General features: G+C 40.2%; 1 protein-coding gene across 4 annotated transcripts in view; it reads right to left on the bottom strand.

Moving 5' to 3' along the window:
• The window catches only part of LOC150081721 (cell adhesion molecule Dscam2-like), a 285,694-nt gene that overhangs the window by 233,452 nt on the left and 28,574 nt on the right, over positions 1-23,668 (bottom strand). The window lies entirely within an intron of this gene.

Below are 23,668 nucleotides of genomic sequence, written 5' to 3' on the forward strand. Positions count from 1 at the left end.
CTGAAACGCATCCGACAATCCAATTCATCCAAGAGGTTCTTTATAGGACTCTCGTCACGGTTCTAGGCTCGCCAGTCCAACTTTTCGAAGCTCATGTCCTCAAATCAGTCCATCGCAATGCGAGCAGTGTGACATGGAGCATCTGTATACTGCAGAGAGAGGTAGAGGCCTTCTCCTACATGATGCCACAAACGGATAACGTATTACTGTCCAGGACGTCCAGATAGACCTCAGCATTGGTAATTTTGTAGGAAACAACCAATAGTCCCAGATCAAACTATGAATAACAGACCCAGACTGCTGCCACAGCCAAATTTCATTGTCACGACGATACAATCCTCCAGACAGCTTTCTCTGGGCATCTGCCACAACCAGGCACGACCACCAGACTGGTAGACCATGTACTGTGACTCATAACTCCAACGCACACCTTTCCAATGGACTACAGTCCAAGAACGGCGGACCTTACACCAAGTTGCACGGCCTCCAGCATTAGTCGGAGTTATTAGTGGCTTGTGGACGGATGCACTATCTTGGTAACCCATATCGTCTCACTGAGTGCCTGTGTGTACTGCGATAACGTCGACCTGGGTTCCGAGCGGACGGATCTTCTGTCACGTTCCGTCAACTTCAGAGGTTATCCGGGTTAACACTATTCTTCTGTTATATTTGGTAACATATACAGGGTATGATAGCCAAATTTCCATTTTAAAATCTTACAGAGCTGCGTACGTATATCAAAATTTACGCGCATGACTATTGCTGAAAATAGCTACTAATGTTCTGTTCAGCGATAAGAGGGCAATTCTGCTTTACGCGCTGCTTATTAAACTCCCGAATAGCCTAACCATCTTGCAAGTTGGTAAACTCATGACGGTTCCGCGATATTTAATGATTTTAATGTTTATACCAAAAACTGTTCGAGTATTGATTTAGTTAGAACTGCATAAATTTGATTAGGAATTTTGCATAAAAAAAGTTAAAATGTAAAAAAAAGCAAGTTGTTTTTGTTGGGTTTCAGATACATCAGCAACTTATTGCACCGTACATAATATGACTGCAAATTGCGTGCGTGTTCTGTGGTCGATTCACTGTTTGCTGGATGAAAAACCCTCGCCTGAAACCTACTAACACGGCCAGGTTGTGAAAAAGGCCCATAAAAATTGCTCGGGTCATTGACAGGATTCGAACTGAGGTCTTTCTTTTCCACCCGGTTTGGGGAGGGACCGCAATTTCGCCAATTGTGCTACACCCACGAGGGCGTAGAATTAAGTAAGCTGCTCGGAGAAGTGCAGGATCATCTAATAGCTAAAAACAGTCAAATCGCTTAGAACAAACACGGTGCCACTGTACAGTACATTCAGCGGCAGTCCAACATCATTAAGAATTACAAATTATCCGTATGTGAAAATAATGATTTTATTTTTGGCTCGTAACACCACCTTATTATGGACGCAAGCTGATTACTATTAGCACTAATACGCTTACATAGCCGAAAGTGGCTCTAAGAACCTTTTCCATTAAGCCTCATTTTTATTTATAAGTACAGCAAACGTTTTCGCTGTTCTGCGTAGGATTTAAGTTAAAATGCGAGTAGCTGAGGCTGCTGATGGAAAATATAAACATGAAGAACTGTGTAAGCTTCTTTTTCAGTCATTGAACTTTCGCAGTCGTTTCTAGGAATAAGCAAAGGCCATCTTCTCTCATCTTTTTTCCAAGAATGAACATTTTAAATACGGTAACAGAGGGTGCCCTGCTATTCTTCACTTCTAAAGTTCGAAAGTGCTTATCCACTCTCCCCCCGCAGTTTCCCAGGTGTTTATTTCATCGACTTATCCTTTGTCGTTGAGAAAATGACCTCTGACACGACGAACAGAATAAAACCTGAGTTTTCTCCACTCGTTCTGCGGAGGCTAATAGACTAAGTGCTGCTACGAATGGAAAAGGGGGAAGTCTTATTCTTCCCGTAATTCTTTAACGATGCTGTACAGCGATGACCAATCGCTTCGGTTAACTCTTAAATCTGGACTGGCCGAACGTGACCCGAATGTCAGCGGTCCTACGCTTTTGTGTATCCACAAAGTCTACCTTAAAATTGGATGAGAATATTTTGAATGGTTTTCCCACTTGGGGGAAGTTTAAAGTGTAGGAATGCATCGGACCAATGAAAACTATTAACTACGATATTACGATCGGTTTCTCTTTAGAGTATTCGCTGATTACCGAACTCATAAAATGCTGACATCGTACCTCGAGAGAAACAAGAATCAGCCGCTGTAGTATGTAATGACCTAGTTCATTGACTTCTTCAGAAACACTATCAGTGAATTCTTCTGCAGCAGCAAAATTTCTCAATTTAATGACTGACAGTCGATCGTTACTCGCCGGCCCTCGATACTTGATGGAATTCTTCCACCTGAAGGAGACCACTTCATTTCTTATTATCTCCTATTGCTGTTCTGCGTGAGGAACGAGTGGGAAGAGACGCAGAGCTTACTCCACAATAAGCAGATTTAGTTTTGATCCGGTATGTGTGCTTTTATTCCATCATCTCTCTATTTATTTACTTGTTCACAATCCATTATTCATTTTCGAAACCTTTCACGTTTTTGGCCTGAAGGTTTGCGTCTATTGGTTGGAGTTTAATGAGTTAATCTCTAAATACGAAATGAAGCGATTGATGCGGTTAGGCAAATTGAATAACTGTGGCACTAAAGGGTTTAAATAACAAAATTTCATAATAAAATTAGAAAAGAATAAAACAGAGCATAAAATCAACATAAAATAACTGTAAAGAGAAGTTAACCTATAAGGGTAAACTCTGAAGGGTTCTTCCATTAAACAAAACATGAGGCAATACGCACTCAGTATCGCTGAATTGTGTCCACCCATCGGTAATGGCAGCTCGCAGTATAAAAAACCAAAAAGCATCGTGCGCTGGAGCAGTGATCATTTGAATTTGGTCGTGCAAGTTAACGTCATAAATTAGCAGTTATGGGAAGTAGTACTGATATCACGGGGTTTCAAAGGGACAGTGATTGCGGGAGCTCATGCGTTGGGTGATTCCATTTCGGAAACGGCATGTCTTGTCGTTGCCCACAGTGTACAAAAAACGACGTCGAACGTGTCAAATGATCTCCCCCCCACACAGAATTGTAATGGATTACGGAAGGGGGGTGCTCATGGCAAGCGAAGGGTGCAGCGTGTTGTACAGCAAACCATTGTGCAACAGTTGATATTAAAATACAATATTCCAAATAACGATGCGCTGCACACTCAGACCGTTGGGGTTCCACTGCAGATGACCCAAGAGAACATCCTCTACTCACCGCTGATCATCGTCGATGGAGAATACTTTTTTTTTTTTTTTTTTTACATACATACATACATTTTTATTACATATATACACAGATACAAACACTTTCTATTTACAATCGTCGCATTCTGCGTAAAAAAAAACAAAACAATTTTAATTATACAGCTTCACTTGCAAGCAATAAAACAATAAAAGATATACTATGTGTGTATGTATGCGGATGTACTTGTTTTGGGTGGCACCTAGACGTTTAGTCGAACTCCACCTTGCAATATCTGTGTTGAGAGAGAGAGAAACTGTCTACACTCTACAGCGATCAACACCCTGTCAACCACTGCCCATTTCTGAGCATGAGTAGTTGTGCCTGCTTCTATTATCTAGTGCTGCTGCACCAATTTGTCGTCCAGTGGAAGGAGTGCAATACCAAAGGACAGGAGCTCTCAGGCTGCCCAACCCGAGGGAAAAAAAAATAAAATAAAATAATAAAAAATAATAATAAATAAAAAAATAATAAATAAATAATAGTAATAATAAAAAAAAAAAGTTAAAATAAAATAAAAATATGTATAGTTAATACCATTATATACATTGAATGTTGCTACTAATTTAAGAACACAACAGTTAGTTTCTAAGTTAACAGCTGTTTGACCTAGTAAGGTAGAAATATAAGTTCATGAACACATCACTCTACTGTCCACTTCTAGAATTAGTAAACAAGGTGCGTCTTCTTTTAAACACCTTGTCAGAAAAGGATTGGAATGCTGCAAAGTTCTTGGCATCTTGAATCAAAATATCGAGGTTGTCAGTCCTAATAGGTTGAGTGCTGTTAAATAGGTCTTGTCTGAAGTCGTCATAAGCCGGGCAGTAAAGCAGAACATGCCTCCAATCTTCTACAACCCCACAAAAACACAAAGGGTCAGGTTCAAGTCCAAATTTACACAATTTATCCCGTAGTGAGCCATGTCCAGTAATTAAATACGACGTTGTCATAGAAGGATAAAACCATCCCATAACTTTCTTATTTACAGCAAATGTTGCATCTTCAATGAACTCCCTGGTAGTGAGTCCTGTTTCACTGGATTGCCATCTGTATTTCCACTTCTCAGTGAATTTTGTCCAAAGATTAATTTTCTCCTGCTGAATGTCCGTGGCCGGATTACTTGCAATGTCGAGGATTTGAGTTGCCAAACCTTTCTTTAAGTTACAAATCATGCCTCGGTATGCCACATAAAGGTCAATCGGAATACAATCTGAGATCACTTATAAAGCATTGGTTGATGTCGTTCTGCAGCATCTGTGTGTTGCCAATATCATCTTTCTCTGCAATGATAAGAGTTTGGCCTTCACTGTGACGTGAGTAACCCTAGGAAACCATATGGCAGCCGCATATACTACAATTGGCAAAAATATAGCCTTATAATATAATGCCAAAGTTTTGTGCTTTATACCCCATTCTGCTCTTGAGAGCCTAATCACATTGGCAGTAAACTTGTTAATCTTTTCAGCTAAGTTCTTTACGTGGGGGATAAAAGAAAATTTATCATCAATTATGAGACCAAGATATTTATTTTGAGAAACATAAGGAATTTGGACATTGTTAATATGGAGTTTAGGAGGTCTGTTATAATCCAGTTTATTGTTGAAGATCATCATTTTAGTTTTCGTCTGAGAAATTTTTAATTTGTTTATTCTAGACCATTCCAGCAAATCATCCAGGATTTCTTTCCCATGTGTTTCTAGCATAAGTCTTGACCTGCCTGGTATGCACAGCGCTAAATCGTCGGCAAATGCTATTTTATTGCAAATTTGACTTTCTTTTAGTAACCACTGGTCTAAAACAGAATTCCAGACGAGAGACCCAAGGACCGAGCCTTGTGGGCATCCTCTGGAAATGAATTTTGAAAATACCAAGTGTTGTGAGATGACTTTTATCTGCCTATTTGAAAAATAAGATCTCATAACCTGATATAGTAAATCATCACATTCTGCCTCTCGAAGTGACCTGAGGGCGCTCTCCCACCAGAGTGTATCGAAAGCGCCCTCAAAGTCGATAAAAACAACCATCATGTATTTTTTGTCTGTAGTTTTGCATAGATTCACCAAATTTCTGATGGCATCTTCAGTGGAGGAGCCTTTTTTAAAGCCGAATTGTGAATTAGAACTCATATTACTTGCAGCCAAAACCTTCTGCATCCTAGGCGCTAATAATCTCTCATAAAGCTTTCCAAGATTTCCTAGAAGGGATATTGGGCGATATGCCTTGGGATCCGTTGCCAATTTTCCAGGCTTTCTGAGCATCTTTACTAATGCAATCTTCCAAAAATTTGGAAAAGTCCCCTCTAATAGACATTTGTTGAAAACATTCAACAATATATGTGGAAAATATTGGTGAAATCTTTTGATTGCCACAATTTCAACTAAGTCCATTCCAGGACATTTTGACTGATTGATTTTAGAAATTGCAAGTGCAAGTTCATCTAGACTAAATAGTTCTGTGTCATTTGATCCCTTGTAAGATCCGTTAACGAACCTTATGTGAGCTTGTTCGGTTGTGTCTTGCTCTGGGTGATCATCAGGGAAAAGTCTCTCTATAATAGCTTCAACCGTGGAGAGCCAATCAGTAGTCAGACTTCCGTTAGAGTAAACAGAACTATATATCTCAGGAGTTGCAAGTTTGTCACGACAAATTTTGTATATTAATCCCCATGGGTCAGAATTTCCTGTCTGGGACACTAGTTTCTGCCATGAGGATCTTTTGGCTTCCGCAATAGCTTCGAAATATTCCTTACGTAATTGACAATAGACTTCTTTTAGTCGCCTAACGTCTGTTTCTGTTAAGTATCTGTGCCTCTGGAAATTCTTCCTTGCATCTATAACCCGTCTTCTCAAAACAGATAACTGGGGATTCCACCATGGGGTGGAGCCAGGTCTCCTAACTTTCCTTTTAGTGGATTCAGTCAAAGCTCTGTAAAGAGTGTTTTGCACAAAGTAAGCATATTCTACTGCAGATAAACTGTTCAATTGTGCAATTTTATCATCTGAAAATTCTTGTTGCAAGACTTGCTTAAATTTGGTCCAGTTCGTGGTTCTCATAGAGAAGCGGTTTAAATCCTGAAGGTGACCTGAAGAACCTCCATCCGTGCCATTTAATACTAAATCAAAAGTGATAGCACGGTGATCGCTATTGCATACATCCGGGCAGACCATCCAGTTTTTTACATGCTGCGACAAGCATGGAGAGGAAAGGGTGAGGTCTATGTTAGACCGTCCGTGAACGTTCCAAAAGGTTGTTGGCATGTTTGGAAGATTATGCACATTCCAATGGTTAGTCAATATAAATTCTTCAAACACAGAACCTCTAGCGTCGTTGCGTTCGCTAAACCAAAGTTGAGATTTTGCATTGGAGTCAGTTGAAACCAATATATTTGCACTAGGAAAAGTGCTTAAAATTTCTTCCAAAAGGTGCATTGGTACCTCGATATTATCATTTGGAGCGCAGTATAAAGAGACCATGTAGAAGTCTAAAAACTGGGTAGAAATATGGATGCAGGTAGAAAAGGATGTACAAAAACGAGATATGACTGTTACAGTTAGAGCTCCATTAAATACAACAATGGCAGTTTTTGGCTGCTTGGATTCATATGCAACGACTCTAGCTACTAACGGGTATCCAACAACGTGATATAATTTATCCGTTTGTCTATACATCGAGTAGAGCTCCTGAATAGCCAAAATGTCTACTTTATCCTGCAAACATGAAGCTCTTAGTTCATCTGCAACGCAACGTGAACGTTGCGCGTTCACCTGCATTATTTTTAGGAAGTATTTGTTGGTAGATCTATTGTAATTTAGATGGTTTATTTGTGTATTATTCATTAGCAATTTTCAGTCTTGCAAGTTCAGCTGCCTTCTGATATTCTGGGCAGAGTGGATCCCTTACAGAATGTGCATTGTCCCTGTTCCTCCTCTTACAGTTCATACATCTCGGGGGTTGTTCTTTATGGGGACAATCTGAGTATATATGTCCCCCAGCCGCACAATGACCGCAAGATACAGTCTTGTGGGTGCAAAACTGCGTGCGGTGACCAAATCCCAAGCAACGGAAGCATTTTGTCACTATTGTAAATTTCCTGTATTTATGGGCTGAGAATCCCAAGAAAATTCTATCGTTTTCTAAAATATGTCTAAATAATCTCGGTGAGAGACCTATTACCCAATTTATCACTTTTGTCTTTGTACCGGAGCTAAAACGTAACAACACCTCTTCCTGAATTTCTTCGAAAGTAAAGCCATAATCTTTAAGATTTTTCATAAAGATGTCCTCTACTATTTCTTCCTTAGTCAAATCTCTTGAAACGTCATAAACTAGTAGGGTAGGAAATGTCATTTTTGGTTTGTCCGATTGTAGTCCAACATCTTTAAATGTGGATGATTGTCTAAGCAGCTCTAAATCCTCCTTGTTAGATGTTTCAACGATCACTCCATTATTTCTCACAATTCTGACGTTTTTAATTTTTAAATTTTTATGTTCAGAACGCAGGGATTTGGCTATTACTTCTTTAACCTCCGTCCCCGAGGCCAGCTTGGAGCCGTCCACCGGTCTAAAGATCGCCACATGCTGAGGGGCACTGATTTGTGTTGTGACAGTTTTAGCTTCCATAAGTATCCTATCTCTAGAGTCAGTTATATTATAGTGTTGCCCTCGTTCCACTCTATCCCCTTCAGAATACATCTGCTTCGTTTGTGTCGAGCTGATCCTGACTTTATCGACGTAAGATTGCTGTAAAGGTGGCATCAAACCAGCCTTGCCACTCATGATTTGGTCAAACATATTAGCTCTTACTTGTAGTTCCTCTGTCTTGACTTTTAACTTCTCATTTTGAATTATCAATGACGTGGTAATAGTTTCCATTTCTGCCCAAAAGCTATGGATTATGTTTGAGGCTGCCTTAGTTACTTTAGTGGTTTCAGCAGCCATGAAATCACTCAAGTTTTTCTTTATTTTCGTCAAAGCCACCTGCATACTAGCACTATCTGCAAGGCATTCTGCATCAATCATAAAAACTGGGTCTGTCTTCGACTTATCAGTATTCATTTTATCCGGACGTTCTTTGTCTTTTATGCCCTTAACCTCAAGAACACCCTGGTTAACCTGAGAAGTAGACGCGTTAAATTCAGAATCGCTTTGTTCAATATTTACACAAGAAGTCGTACTTTCAGCTTCGATGTCTTTGTCTCCTGACTCAAAACGTATAGTTTTATGAGAAGTGGAGGTAGGTTTAACCCGATCCTGAGCCAGAGGAGGTAAATACTGCTGTGTCAGTTGAGTAACGTGATTAGCGAGGGCGTCCGTAAGCGCGTTTATCAACTCTCCATAGATCACTTGGCCGCTCTTATCGCCATTGCCTTTATCAGGATTCAATATAGAGTTTTCTGATGTGGTCAGATTTTCCCTTTGAGAGATGTCTGGGGGTGTAATTCCTACACTTTCCTGATTTTCCTGGGTAACTGGACTTTCTGTCTCTTCTCCAGATGTCAATTCTTTAGTTGTCAGATCTGGTTTTGTGTTAGTTCTCGCGCTGCCACGACAAAAATCACAAGACCATTTTAGTCGCCTTTCTTTCTTTAACTTTTTAAATGAGGGACCTAGGCAGACTGTACAAAAATTACGGCTACATGTACAGCATTTAAAGATGGCCTCAGGGTTCTGGTGACAGATAACGCATTCCTGTGTCATTTTAGAGCTGATATCCCTTTCAGATTACATACTTTAATTTTAATTTTAACTCGCTTCTACACTTGCCTCTGTGTTACGGTTAAATTTTGGTGTTTGTGAAATTTACAAAGAAACTACTCGGGGTCTACTCTTAATCCTCTTGTCTTTGTTCTTAGATACTTGCTTCAGGAGGGTTATATCCCTCGGGTATTAACCCTACTCAGTGCGGTGAGTACTTGCTAGTTTAGTGCTTTGCTATTGGCCAGTATACATCAGACCATTCTTATGATTTTTAGTCTTGCATACAAGAAATGACAACAAGATATCGTCCATCTTGGAAAAATTCATTGTCGCAGGCCAAAAAGGGAAAATTATAAAATACTTATCTTTGGCTGGAGCAACGCAGCTGAAATTTCATGCACCAGTAGACAGGCACTTACTGATGACCTCTGTATCACTTGGACGGTCGAGCATTCACTGTAATTCACATAAATCACCTTTAATTAGGAGCACGAAATGCACCAGGTATATAACTAGACGCCACCTGGCGGCCCTGAGATGGAGAATACTGTGGTGTGAACAATTAACTTGTTGAACACTGGAGGACTGTAAATGAGTGTGCTAGTCGGATGAGTCCAAATACTTGGTGCAACACGCCGACGGACGCCTTGGTGTGTGGCGCAAGCAAGAGGAGTCCATGGACCCATCTTCCATGGTGCTTCCTTTTCAGGCAGGTGACGGTGGTTACTTAATATAGGGCATGTTCTGCTGGCAAGAACTAGGACCTGAGGTGCGTATTGACCAACGTTTCACTGGTGCGGTCTGCCGGCAGCTCTTAGAAGACTATGTGCACTCTGCCATGTTGCACTTTTTTCCCAGACAGAAACGGGACCTTCCAAGACGATAATGCGCCGTGTTACCTAGTTTGGACTCTGCACAAGTGGTTCGAGGAACACAGTGAAGGTATCATCCATCTTGATTGGCTTTCAAATTCTCCTGACTTACATCCAAGTGAACACCTGTGGGATTATTCGGATCGGGACGTGAAGCGTGTCGTAATAGATAATAGATGTCGTAATGAGGCGTATCGTAATAGACTGTTGTGTGTCCACAACCGACTGTTGTGGACACACAACAGTCGGTTTATTATCAAAACGTTTAGTTCCGGATATCCGGATATCACGAAGGGTGCATATTTATACAAAGTTTCCTAAAGGAAGTTCCCAAATTACTTAGCATTTAATGTCAGTCATTCATTTTACATTAATCACCACGTTATCTTTGCCCCAATAAACTCTGCCGACAGCAGGAATCTAAGTTAGTGACAGTTGCTTTACGGAAGTTCTGTTCGGCAAGACACACGAGAGAAGATCCGGGGTTAATATCACAGTCTGAATTACCTTAGTTAAGAGGTTTGAGGAAACGACCCCTGACAGTTCGTGCACGAAGTGGGATAACATCAACTCCAGTAGTTCCCAATATTGCGACGAACTGGCAGTTTCACGGACTGAGAACGGCCACTGCTCATGCAGTTTTACGTCAGTCATGTATGAGAGGCTGAGGAGCACTACGGGATACGTTACACTAATGATCGTATGAAATCCATAAATTGCTGCTTCAAGATTTTCCGGAACTAGCTAGGACCTTTGCGAGCATTGTAGGACCAGAACTGGCTTTAAAACACGTTTCGGTCGAAGGAAACCTGTTTTTAGGTGTTTCAGGAGTGAAGGGAGTGAATACCCACACCTGCCACATTTTAGCAACAGAAAACGGGGTTATGTTGTTTTGCGCCTCTTTCGTCAATGGGACATCACGAACATACAGGTCGGTGATATGTTGACATTTTACTCCAACACCGTCATACTTAGCCTTTGTGAAAGTTGGTCTACGGACACGTCTTGAGGCCGAGAAAAGTTTTTATGGATTATTTTCAATCCATGGCAAAGTTAGTCGGTTTGGGGCAAGGGTCGCATGGTTCACCTTCTCCCAGAAACCAGTAATTAACACGCTTAATCATTAGAACGATAGTGAAATTTATCACAAAGCCACTTAAATTTAACTAAGAACTGATGTCTTTTTTTTTTTAGATGAGGTTCCATTTACTGACCCATTGAGGCAGTACAACTAAAATTTCCATCGATTTGATTACTTTCCATCTATAATCCAACCTCCGATGGCAGCCTGGTTGGCGTGATACAGTGACGTCAGTTTGAAGAAGAAGTCCAGGTTCGATTCCCGTCGATGACTGGAGGAATTTCGGAAGTCCTCTTCATTCGAAGGGGAGGCGAGTAAAGTTCCCGTAAGTTATTCCTGGTTTTCAGCCTGCTCAGCATGCAAATCACTTTGTAAGCATTTTTATTTCTACAGACATAATACACTTATGTCATGAGCATACACTTGGGGATCGTTAATACCAATAAATGAATAATTTTCGTTGCTGATTCTCCTGATTCGCTCCTACTAAAAAGAGGTCAAAATTTCCCTCCCTTCCTATGAACTGCTAAATATTTTCCACAGATCCGGACTCCAGGAAAGTCGACACGCAATGTTCTCCAAAACTGTGAAGTGAATTATTATCAATGCGACTCAAAATGTGAAAACTATCAAACTTCGAAAGGTCCAAAGATAAATGTAATGAAAATTACATTTGACATGCGTACGCATAAATCAACTAAATTGAAAACTGACAAAAGCAACGTGGCATGCAACGCGAGAGCTAATATATATGTAAACTATCAAAGCAATATTTAATTGTATGTGTTCAGGTAATTCACTCCTGTCATTCGTTATTGTGTCCCATCTTGTCAGCTGCTGCTTACGTTTGCATCAGCAGAATCCTGATCAAATACTAATGGATTTTGAGGCAGTTGGACCGGAAATATCTTTCATTCACCATCTTAAGCCAGTGGAAGACACAAACGGGATTAAGACGATTGCTTTCCTCTAATCTGAGTAAACTAGAACAGGTACTGTGTATTTTATGTTATTAAGTTGTATTGGTGGCAATTCTTGTGACATTTACGAGAATATATGCTCGTATATTACATAAAAGATAAATTCGACATAAATTCTAGGTATAAGAAAAAGGTATGGCATTAGCTTCAAGTTTCGAAGATTTGTGACATATGAGATGTCATAAATTCCAGTTTGTCACTTACTATCAATTACATATATCATCATCATACTGCTTCTCCACCTAGAAAATGTCTCGATCCGACCCAGCCTTAAGTATTTTCTTGCTGAGCATGATCTATGTGCGTTTGATGTGAGGCTAGCAAAGAATCTTATCTTAGACTAGTTAGGTTCAAATAGAAACCCATTGAAACGTGGAGTTTGGGAATGTTGTACCATATATCCATCAACAAGATAGATCACAGGGTCAATCAGTCGTGCATGTGTTTGACAGAAGGTGACCAGGCGCATGACCCATGAAGGCCTATCAGATTCGAGTACCGTTTTTAGTACCGTTGTTGAGCAATTTCTGAGTGAAAGAACTGTCATCCAGACGTGTTGATCATCGTTGCTCAACAAGGGTCAACGTCAATTGAGGCATGTACAAAACAAACGAGGCATAAACAAAAAACAACTCATTTTGTTGACTTGACCTCACAGCTAAGTAGTCAACCGAAACGAAAAGAAATGACGTCACAAGATATTTTGTCTAGTTTTGATAATAATAATAACGTTTGGTGTATTCAAATTTCAGCATGCGATACAATACAATAATCCCTTAAATGCTGTGGGAGGAATTAAGCAGAGGCGGGGTAATGACCCCAGTAAGAGACTCCAGTAAGTTAATTTCGGAAAGACGACCGATCGCATTTAATTATACATCTTCAGAATCTGTTGAGTGGGAAGATGTGCAAATTAGTTTAATAGTGATTATTTTAGTAATTAGTTAGTTCGGTAAATTAGTAATCGAGTTAGACGCCAGAATTAAGTAAGGAGACGAGTAAAACAGATTACACAGGGTGAAATGAAATGAATGAAGTTTCACCTTCCATCGGGAGCACCAGAATAAACTTGTCAAAGACCACCTAAACTTAGGGCTTGTCTGGAATTAGGGTCTGATTGTCTCCCTTCTCTTTACCCACAGTTAAGCAAAGATCTACCCAATATTATGGGCCACCAGATAGGAGCTGGCAGAACGTCATAAGCTATATGCAATCATACACTACGCACAAGTGTGTCTCATGCCAATTCCATTCTATGCATTGGCTATTTGGTCATCTGCACCTGACACATACTGGAGAAACTTTAGCACTGAATATAGGACCAGTCGATGGATGAACAGAGTCGGAAGAGGGCTCTCACCATCTAGCGTGCTGTTCTTCATACCAACTTGGGTAAAATAGTCTGGAAACGGCCAATAATGACGAACCTGCGTGTTATCGTACAAATGCTTATAGGAAGGATGACGTAGCCGAGTGATCAGCCACAGCACACGCTCTTTGGAGCGTGTGCTGCCTTGGATCGTGGCTCAAGCTCGAGTAACTGCTAAATACGATTAAGAATTTTATCTATGATTTATTGTAAACTCGTTTGATTTGATGGTCGTGCCGCAATATCTTCACCAACCATCTGAAATGTTGTAACAACGCCCAGTCATAGAGGAAGAAACAACGGAAGTGGTCTTCTTCTACTGAGAAGCAGCTTTAGCAGCCACACAACCGTAGCCCTGGTGTTCAGCAATAAGATGTGTTCGTTTGTTAAACAGCAAATCCTAGCGGTTAGGTAAAAAAAGAATAAGTACGGGCAAGAAAGAAAATAAATGCGAAAAGAGAAAAAATGGACAATCGAAAAGCAGGATGGAACTGGGAAACTGCAGTGGCAGGAAAACAGAAAGACCATCAGAGCGAACAGAAATAAAGAAGTGGCGAAAGAAACACGTTATAGTTTGTTTCGTTAAAAGCCTTCTCTGTGCGCTCTTCGGGATCGTTTCCTGTCTTTTCATCCTTGCACCTGTTTCACATAGCGTTGGGTTGGATCGGTCCAACAGTTCCACGCACAAGATGAGAGGATTGTTCGCGTTCACATCTGCGTGCCGTTATCAAGATCGCTGGAATCTCGAGGCTCTCGTTGTTTAAGCCGCTGACGGACGCCCAACAAAGCTGATATCAGACCAGTGGCACCGAGAGTTTGCAAATTAATAGAATTAACATTCCGGGCGTGTTTCGTTGTGTAATGATCAGCCGACCAAAAGGTTCGCGATCCATCTGGCTTAAGTCGACAGAGAGCTTCACCTTTCTCGATAGGTTCCTTCTGTTTAACTTGGGTTTAATTTGCCACCATTTTCTCTCTACACCGAACGCGGGGGAATAAAAATATTGGCAAACAATTTTCGGCAATATCAACCTAGAATTTATTGGTTTATTGGTTGCAGCAGTAATCTTGGCCCCACCGCCAAAGGGACAGCGCCGTATCCCCTTAATCTCGCCCCGTTTATTTCGATCGATGCGAGATATGCTTCATCTACATAAAAACCGATGCAGAAAATTGAAACTGGATGGAGAGCATCCGGTGGCCACTGAACTGCGATCAGGGAGGTTGGAGAACAACACGGGCAGTGAGCAGTCGGTATATTTTCGTCGTATTTTCATATGTCATTTCTGGTTTACTTTTTTAATCAGTGAGAAGGCAGGACTTCGTAAGTCAAATCCTGTTTCACACTTTTATACCGAGGAGGTAATAAAGTCGGATCAAACGTTCTTTCAATCTGTCACCCCTGTTGAGTTTCTTTGATATCCACAATGTGGCAGAAGTCCGCTTTACTGGGAACTGTTCGTTTGTTATACGTACATATACGCATAACGAAAGAACGTATATATACGTTTATTCGTGATTAAAACCAACGCTTAAAAGTACAATGTTTTCCTTAGGAAATTATGAATTAAGGTACTACAGACTTTAAAAAAATGCGGATTACTTGTATCTAACTAAACTTATTGAACACATTAAGCTTATAGTCATCATTAGAAAGCATAAATCTGTTTTTAGGGGTCAGATCATAGTTTTCTCAAGAATTGCAAAACCACGTTTTTTATCTCAATTATCCTAGGATAGGAACGATTGTAGTCAAGACGACTCATGAATGACTGCGGGAACAGAAATGTAGCTGAGACCGCTGGTGTGTATCCAAGGGGAAAATATTAGTAAGAGGATTAGATTACGTAGCATGAGGATTAAGGAATATGCTGACAAAATCATCTCCGGCATCATGAAGTTGTCGTGTTGCGGTACTGCGAATTAATCTTAAGGAACGGCGTTAAGATGTCGTAGTTATCGGAGAGGTATTTCATTCGGAGTGGGAAAAGTTAAGAGCAAAGTTAAACAGTAAGAAGGAGGAATGACAAGCACACACACACACACCTGAGAAGCTCGCAAAGAACAGAGGCTTTTAGAAAGAATGAGACCAAAAATTAGGATAATGTGAGTTTATAATATACATGAATATAATTAATTCATTCAGATTAACATAACAAGGAAGAGATAGATTAACACCTAACCCAGCGCATGTTCTGTTAGTCCGTGAGGAGGTTTTAGATCCAGTTTCGATTTTATACCTCCCCTTCCAAAAGAAACTTCGCAATAAATATGAAACCATACCTCTGATCCTTTTCAAAACTTTCGAATTTATTTAGAATATTGTTTTTGACCACTGAATTAAGTGTCATATCAAAAGGTAACCTTTATTCTTTTGCTAAAATTGCAGTCCTTACACGTAGTGACATGGAGTCCACCAGGCATCTGACGGTGTTTTGCTCCAAGTTTGGCCAATCTTTCATCAGGATATTTGTTAGCTGTTGTGTTGAGGTTGACAGAGAACTGCAAAGCCAACCCGTTATTTCCCACATATTACAGACATTCAATTAGGTTCATATGTGGAGAATTAGGCGACCAGGGTAGATGTCGAAAATACTGGGAACATTCCTTAAACCATTCCGATACTTTGCACGGTGGATAGTTGCATTGTCGTCTTCAAAGAATCCATCGCAATCCGGATAAAAATGAAGCATTGCAGGGTAATATTAATCAAATCACATTGCAGCTAACACGTCCCTTTAACGGTATAAGCAGATCGTTTTGTGCCAATAGAATATTCGTCACACCACAAGATCTTTTTTTTTACGATACCACAGTCCAGCCTTGACGCTGGCGACATCACTCAAGTCGAATCTTTCGATTTCTTTACAGAAAGAAGTAGTTTTTGTGTAGGTACAAGATTAACAAATTCCACAATCTTGATTCTGGGATTCGTCAGATGTATTCTGACGTGCAATTCGTTTTAAGTTTCTGCGGTTTCTTTCTTGGAGTACCGACTTTCTGCCTCACTTCCTCCTTTTAGAGTTGCATTCTCCTTTCGTCTTCCAACTAGTGCATGCTTTTCAGAAGGTTGCTTTCACCACACCAGTAATGTCCCTTGTTTTGTCAATTTGGTTTCTGCTGTACAAGAGATTTTCAGAAATGTGCTCAAACATTTCTGAAAATCATAGAGATCACTTACCATCCCCGTGAGCGGATCAGCTAAGAAAAGCCCGAGGAAAGTGTACAGTATTTAGTTGATACCATGGAACTTGAGATCATATCTGTTGATGCCAATTGCAGAAGATTTCTAAATTTTTGGGTAGTGAGTGTACAATAAATAGGATTACCATACCTGAGACATGATAATCTGAAATGCAGCGCATTGAATACATTACCTAACTTGTTCTTGGATTGCAAGTTCCCAAAAACAGCGCAATATTCTCTGTGTTTTCGATTCATCCCTAAACTAGGTTACTCTCAAAACATTAAGTAGAAAATAGTTTCTAGCGTTTCTCTTTAAAGCATATTCTCACCGAGAATAGTCTCTGCAGTGCTCAACTAGTCTTGATGCAATTCCGTTCTTTCGTTCTCTTAGAAATTCGTCGAATGTTACAAATGCCAGAGTTTCTTCATTCCAGAGACGTTGCCGAAGCAGTGGCCAACTGTAACAAGACCAAATGCCAAAGATGAAAGCTAAGAACAGTCCGGATAACTAGATAACGAACAGCACCCCTCAGTGGCCTAACGAGCTCCATACAGAGCATCGGTGCAGAGTAACAATAATTGTATCAATTTGCCTGGCAACCAGTGAGTCGTGCACATTACCAGTGATTGCGGCTTGGGCCGTAGGGCCGCTCGTGTTGTTTACTGACACCCGCGTTTCTTTTTTTCCGAAATTTTTGGAGGCAGAAAGAAACCCCTGGATTCTCGAAGATCCAACATCGCACGTTATCGGTCTCACTAGCGCTGGGTGAGCTTAGATAACTAGGTGAATATCTGGGCGCGACTTATTTCAGCGTTCGGTTGTCAATGGCGTTGTTTGCTGGTGCTGCCTCATGCGGTAGTCCTTCGCGAGACATGGTGCTTTTGCTAAGTCGAAAGACATTGGTGGCGGGGCGAAATTTTCTTCAGAAATATTGACCTGATCGGATGCGTCTGGTCAGATGCGCCAAAGAGGAGTTGCTAAGGAAAACAAGAGGCTCGTGTCAGATTAGAAGCTTGTTTATAAAAGGACACGCTTGGATCAACAAAGAGTACGTTGCAATTTTTTGGTATTTAAATAAAACAGAAAGGAAATATCAAACGAAACATTTTAAAAGCGTACGAATTTACCTGCTGCCATCTACATTTCAAACTGTAAACCATGTGAAAATTGGTGAAATTCATTTAAATCCAGTTAAATCCAACCACGTGTAGATGCATTAAATTACAACCGTTTTATTTATAACTGGAAAAGACCACTTGTGGCCATGGACAGACGCAGCTATGGTTGTCTTCGATTGTTACTCCAATGCTTAGCTCACTTTGTAATGGAAGTTTCCAAGAGCGACTACCACTTTGTGGCATTTAATTAAAACTTATCCGATTAATATTTCTGACTTTGTGGTATTTTAATTAACCATCACGTGTTCTCTGCCGCTCCTAATGCTTTTCACTTCTAAGCTGTCTGTAGACGACGGGCATAGATTATCATCAGACGTCCACCGGAACCTTTGCGAACGTTTACAGAACTTGGTGGTCTTAGTTGACTGATCCCGCCCTATTTTGGCTGCAAGGCCTGCTCTTTAAACAGCCTTTAGCGAGAAGAAATATTGGCATACATTTTCATTTAAACGTTCTGTATGGAATTTACTAAAGATGAAATGGAAAATCATTTAATAACAACGAACGTTGCATATTAAAGGCATAATGGATACAGGACCATCTTGCATGATCAGTCTGCACTTACATTCTTAACTGCTGGTCATAACATCACGAACAATCAACGTTTCTTCCATGCAATTCAATACTGAAGGGAAAAAAATCAGCGCGATCCACTTTTTGTGACTTTTCATTAGACTTTGGGCTTTTCTGGGCAGTCGACAATTTTCTGGGCCTTTTTTTTGGGGGGGGGGGCATTGGACATTGGATTCTTCGTTTTTTAGAACAAGGCTTAGGCAATTAAGGCCAAAATTATCCAGTATATTATGTAAATAATTTGGGTGTATTCTACAGATGGTAAACATGAATTTACATTGAGGTTTTCCATCTCGCAAGGAGAAAGTGGAAATTGAGGAACAGTCTGGGAAAAAAGTTTTAAAAAAATTCCTTAGTTGAATTGGGATTCAGACTCAGTCATTTTACCCTATCCTCTGTACTAGCTGCAAAGATAAAAATCTGTAGAGAGAGATACAAAAAAAAGAAAATATTTGTAGTAACGGTGGAGTTAAGATGTCATGAAACCAAAAGCTGAATGTTCCATCAAGACATCCTTTGACAGCAACGTGAACCCTGTTCCTATTCAATTTCTGCTCTTTCACAAGAGTAAATTTCAACTAATGGCGAGTTCTTGGAGAGATAGTTTATTTGTAATTCACCTTCCTAAATCCCATCACCTTCCTGATGGGACTTCAGATCAGCAGCCTCAAGAGGAACCACAGGACTGGAGTATTCTTCAACCAGAGCTATAGGGACAAGTGTTTTGCAAATACACAGAAAATTAAGACTGGCAGCAGCATCATTATAAGTTTGCAACTAGGATCTCTCATCCGTACATGGTTGAAAAGCCTTCACAGAACGCTTCTATCGTGAAGATCATGACGAGTGATGGTGAAGCTTCATTTCAAAACAGTGAGAAACTACTCTATCTAGATTATATGATATTTGAAGCCTTGCTGCAGGCTGAATTGAAACGCATGAGATGCTGATGCCGTGCCCCCAAATTGCTGGTGTTAGCGACATCAATCGATATGAGCTCTTTGTTGGTGGATGGAGGTGGGCAGGCGACAAACCGCTAGGTTTCTGACACTGAGAGCAGCAGTTTCTCCTTAAGTCTTTATACCACTTAAGACTTTTCTCCTTAAGTCTTCGAAATGTTCATCCTTGACGCAGTAGACAGCCAGACCTTTTGTGAAAAGGAAAAATAGCGAAATAACACCAGTTATTTCATTGTTTCCCTTTTAATTATTAAAGAAAGATTCCAGTCATCGTGGCAAACAAAAGAACTGCGAGATGTTTGGAAAGGTCTGGTAGAAATTCCGTTGGTGATTGGATAATTTCTTAAGAGAAACCTTTCAATCGCAACTGCAGTTAGTGAGTCTCAGATGGAGGTGTAACGTTCTCCCCCACCCTTGAAGTATTCGCGTTTTTTTAACTCTCAAACCATGTGCTGTCAATTCAAAATGCTATGACCACCCTCGTGGGGCAATCGGCAGTTCCTCACGCCTGGTGGGACACATTCCCCGTTGAAAACCAGTAAATATGATATTGCAGATTCTTGGCATGCGTTCCTCACGAAATACTTGATCGACATGGGCAAGGGACGTGATCTGACTGACTTCAATGCTTGAGGATACTGCTTGAAGGGTGGCAATTATTAAGGAATCTGCGAATCTTATAGGTCGTTCTCGGAGTGCTGCAGTTAAGGTGTTCCAAGAGTGGACAGAGCACTGGCCACTGCATGTGGACAGCTGCTGGAGAAAATTAGGATTACTGTTAAGATCCGTCGTCAGATGGATGTAGGACTGGCTAAAAGATAGGACTCAGAAAATAATCATAACTAGACATCATCGGGGGAGGAGGACAAACAGGGCAGGAATTGAGTTCCTCAGAAATCAGTATTGGGACCATTTCTGTTTCTCGCCTTCCTTAAAGACGATGATAAGCAAGTGTGAGGTAAGGTGTCAAAGTTTACTGATGATTTAAGTACAAGGGCGATTAACAACTAGGTCATTTTGCTTAAAAAAGTAACTGTACTGCTTGCACAAATGGTCCGAAAAATGGCAATTTAAGTTTAATGAGTCTAAATGTAAGGTTTTTCGCATAGGGAACAGAAATACAGGAGTTACAAGCTAGAGGGAGTGGAGTTAAAAGTGTTGCAAGATGAGGGAAAAGACATAAGGATTAGGATGCGTTTAGGCATGATATTTTCGATTCAATTTAGACAAGTGACTAGGAAGGCACATGGTGTTCTGTCTATGACACAGAGGATCTTCACAACAAGGGAGAAAGATGTTATTGCTCCTAATATATAAGACAATGGGGTGAGATCGCATTTAGAATAGCGTGCTCGGGTCTGAAGACCATGAAGAAAGATATAGCGTCTTGAAGGGGTTAAAAGAAGGACAAAGAGATTGTTTAGGGGTACTAATCGACGAAGAATGGCTTAGAAAGTAAAGCTTAGTCTAACTACACATCTTAGGAGGATCTGATAGAGGCGTCTAAAGCCCTGAAGGGAATCAGAAAAGAGGGAAGAACTAAGACACAGAACCAGGGAATACAGGTTGAAAATTTTTGGAAATAAGACAGAAGGCATTTCGGGTAGCGCGATGTAGATCACTAGAATGAATTTCCTGGTACGGTCCTCGAGGCGGAGAGTTTGGCAAAGTTCAAAGAGAAATCGGATAGCAACTTTGGCGACTTGGAAAGCGTACATAACAGAATGTTTGTTTCGCTTTTTGACAGAGCACTTCCTTTCATAATTTATTAATTATAATACTAAAACAGTACTAAATAATACACGTACTGTACTGCCCCTTTCTCATTTTAATGATAATTAAAATGCTAACCCGATACAGTTCCTTTCAAGTTATGTGCAAAGTTTCTACAAAAAAATCCTATCCAAAGAATTCCGCTTGTTTTTCGAAATGCATTTATAATTAAAAACTCGAATGTTCAAAAGTTTTGTGTTCCTGGTGAGGTACGTACAGCAAAACACGTGACGTACAATGTAAAATAAACAGTAAACTATTGCAGACAAGTGCGGCTTCTAAAGTAATAAGATTCCGAGCTGTGCGAGGTCAAGCGGAAGGTTATTTAGTACACCGCCAGTCTACCTTGTTGGTGATGCGCATATTTTATGGGGGAGAAAAAAAGAATTGTAAAAGGAACTTTTCCACGAGTACTATGGAGACTTTGAGAATGTAATATTCGGGCTTCAGTAGAAAAGAAGTACTCCTTTCCGAAATAGAGATGCTGTTATTTAAGAGTTTTCTGGGTAGGTCCCTGTTTCTATTCTTTTTTGCATAAAAATTGTTTCTTAATAGGAATGCATTCAAAGCTGCTCTGGAGAAAGATAAACAGAAAGAAAAACAGCGAGAAACTGGGAAGAGGAAGCTATGAAAAACGCCTGAAGTAAGAGAGAAGGAAAAAAATAAGTAGAAGAAAAGATAGATGCTCAAAAAAAAGGAGAGAAAGAGCAGAACCATACTTAAGAAACAGGATTAAATTTAAAAAATAATAATAATTAAGGATTTCTATGCCGAAAACATAATTCGCAATCTTCAAACGTTCAGCCTTCTGTGGCACATAGTCCAACTGGACCAGAACCCACCCCCCCAAGACTTGTACGTTCCGGTTATTTAAGTTTAATAAAATATATATTTTTAGGGTCAGTTACTAATTTTAGCAGCACTCCTGTTTGCAGTCCTAATTCTTCTGTTGAGCTGTGATTGCATAAAATGGTTTCGTTCAAATTGGTCCATGGCAAATCGAGGTCCTGAGGTTCCCTGTAGATTGCTTCCATCCTATGGTCGGTTTGCTTTTGTCCTGGATTCCATAATCTTCAATTGAAATGGACTACATTGTGCCATAAGAAGTGACAACCTCTTCAGCAATTTCACGAATAACCGATCCACCGTCGTTGTATGTGGTCCCTTCCAAGCTGGAATTTTCACCAGGATTGTGATGGAACAAGATAAGTAAATTTCAGTTTCGTACGAGTTTTATTTATTTATTTTTCGCCACAGCGAAGACGAATTCTAAAATTAGGGGCAATTTTTTTCTTGTTTTTCGAATACGTTTAAAGGATTTAATATGGAAAAAAATATTGAATATTTCGATCAGTCGTTCTTCAGTCATAATACTGATATGTCAAGGCAAGAAAAAGAAAATAAACCAGTGACAACTGCAAACAGTGTCAATGGTTTTATCTTAAAACTAGAGCAATATGATTCCAGGAACTTTGCCGAATTCTGACAACTTAACTTGAGGGTCGCATAATATAGGACAGCGAGAACCGTGCGTCCCTGTTGCTGGACGCTTCGGTAGTAGAGCACACCACCGATAACTACAGATTAAATTTGACAGACTTGCACCAGCTACTGTTGACGGAGCGAGCGTTCCGGTGTTTCCCACGACAACCCCAACCATGACGAAATTGTGCACAACGATCTTTACTGACAAGCGGGTTAGCCAACCCGGAATTACAATGATTTAGCAAGAGTATGCAGTTGAAATGGCAAGAAAATGGATAACAAAATACTCGACTGGAAGGTGGAACACGCTGATATGAAGGATGTGATGAAAAGAAGAAACAATAAAAGGAAAATCCAATGAATCATGGATTGCTGCTATTTGCTAACGCGCATGAAATGTAACGAACTGCGTCCATTAACTAGTAACTTGTTTAAAGTTAGCATAAATGATTGAAAAACAAAAACTATTTCCATATGCCACCATATTGTTTGCAGGTTAATGCTGTATTATAATGCCTATAATATATGGGACATTATATTTCAAATTGTAATCGTACACCGAGAAAATTCAGACAATATATTGACATGATGATGTAGATGTTCTAGAATATGGATTTCTGGCAGACTAGGAATTTCATGAAAGGTCATTCGTTCGAGGCGCCAGCTTTACTGCTCCGGATAATTCGTTCCAAATAGTGAGGACCGCCTACTCAATAGATTAACCCTGGATTTTCTTCTAAACTACGGCTCTTAAATTCTGCATTATTATATTAGGCTTCATAAATTATAGTGAACAGACAGTTTTTCATTTAATGAAGAGAGGGACCAACAAAATGTCGACGGAAATTCAAGGATGAGAAGATGGTAATCGAACCTGAGTCAGGAGATGTTTTTGCTTCACGATACCTGTGTCGTGACATGCAAAAATTCTCCGACGACTATAGCTGGTTGAGGGATTGATTTATCCTGGTGAAACAAGTTCGGTATTGTCTTTACTCTTGTGCTCTGGGAAAGGGGAGACAGACAAGGCAAATTTGGATGATCAAGTTAGAAACTTTAGGTATTAGGATGAAGATGCCATGAAAAGGACTCTACATCCATCTCATCATCCTAATCTACAGTTAATAACGAATTACCATGTCACAACCTTTGAGCACC

The sequence above is a fragment of the Mastigoproctus giganteus genome, chromosome 8 (assembly GCF_048544385.1).
Source record: "Mastigoproctus giganteus isolate SK-2022 chromosome 8, ASM4854438v1, whole genome shotgun sequence".
Classification (NCBI taxonomy): Eukaryota; Metazoa; Arthropoda; class Arachnida; order Uropygi; family Thelyphonidae; genus Mastigoproctus; species Mastigoproctus giganteus.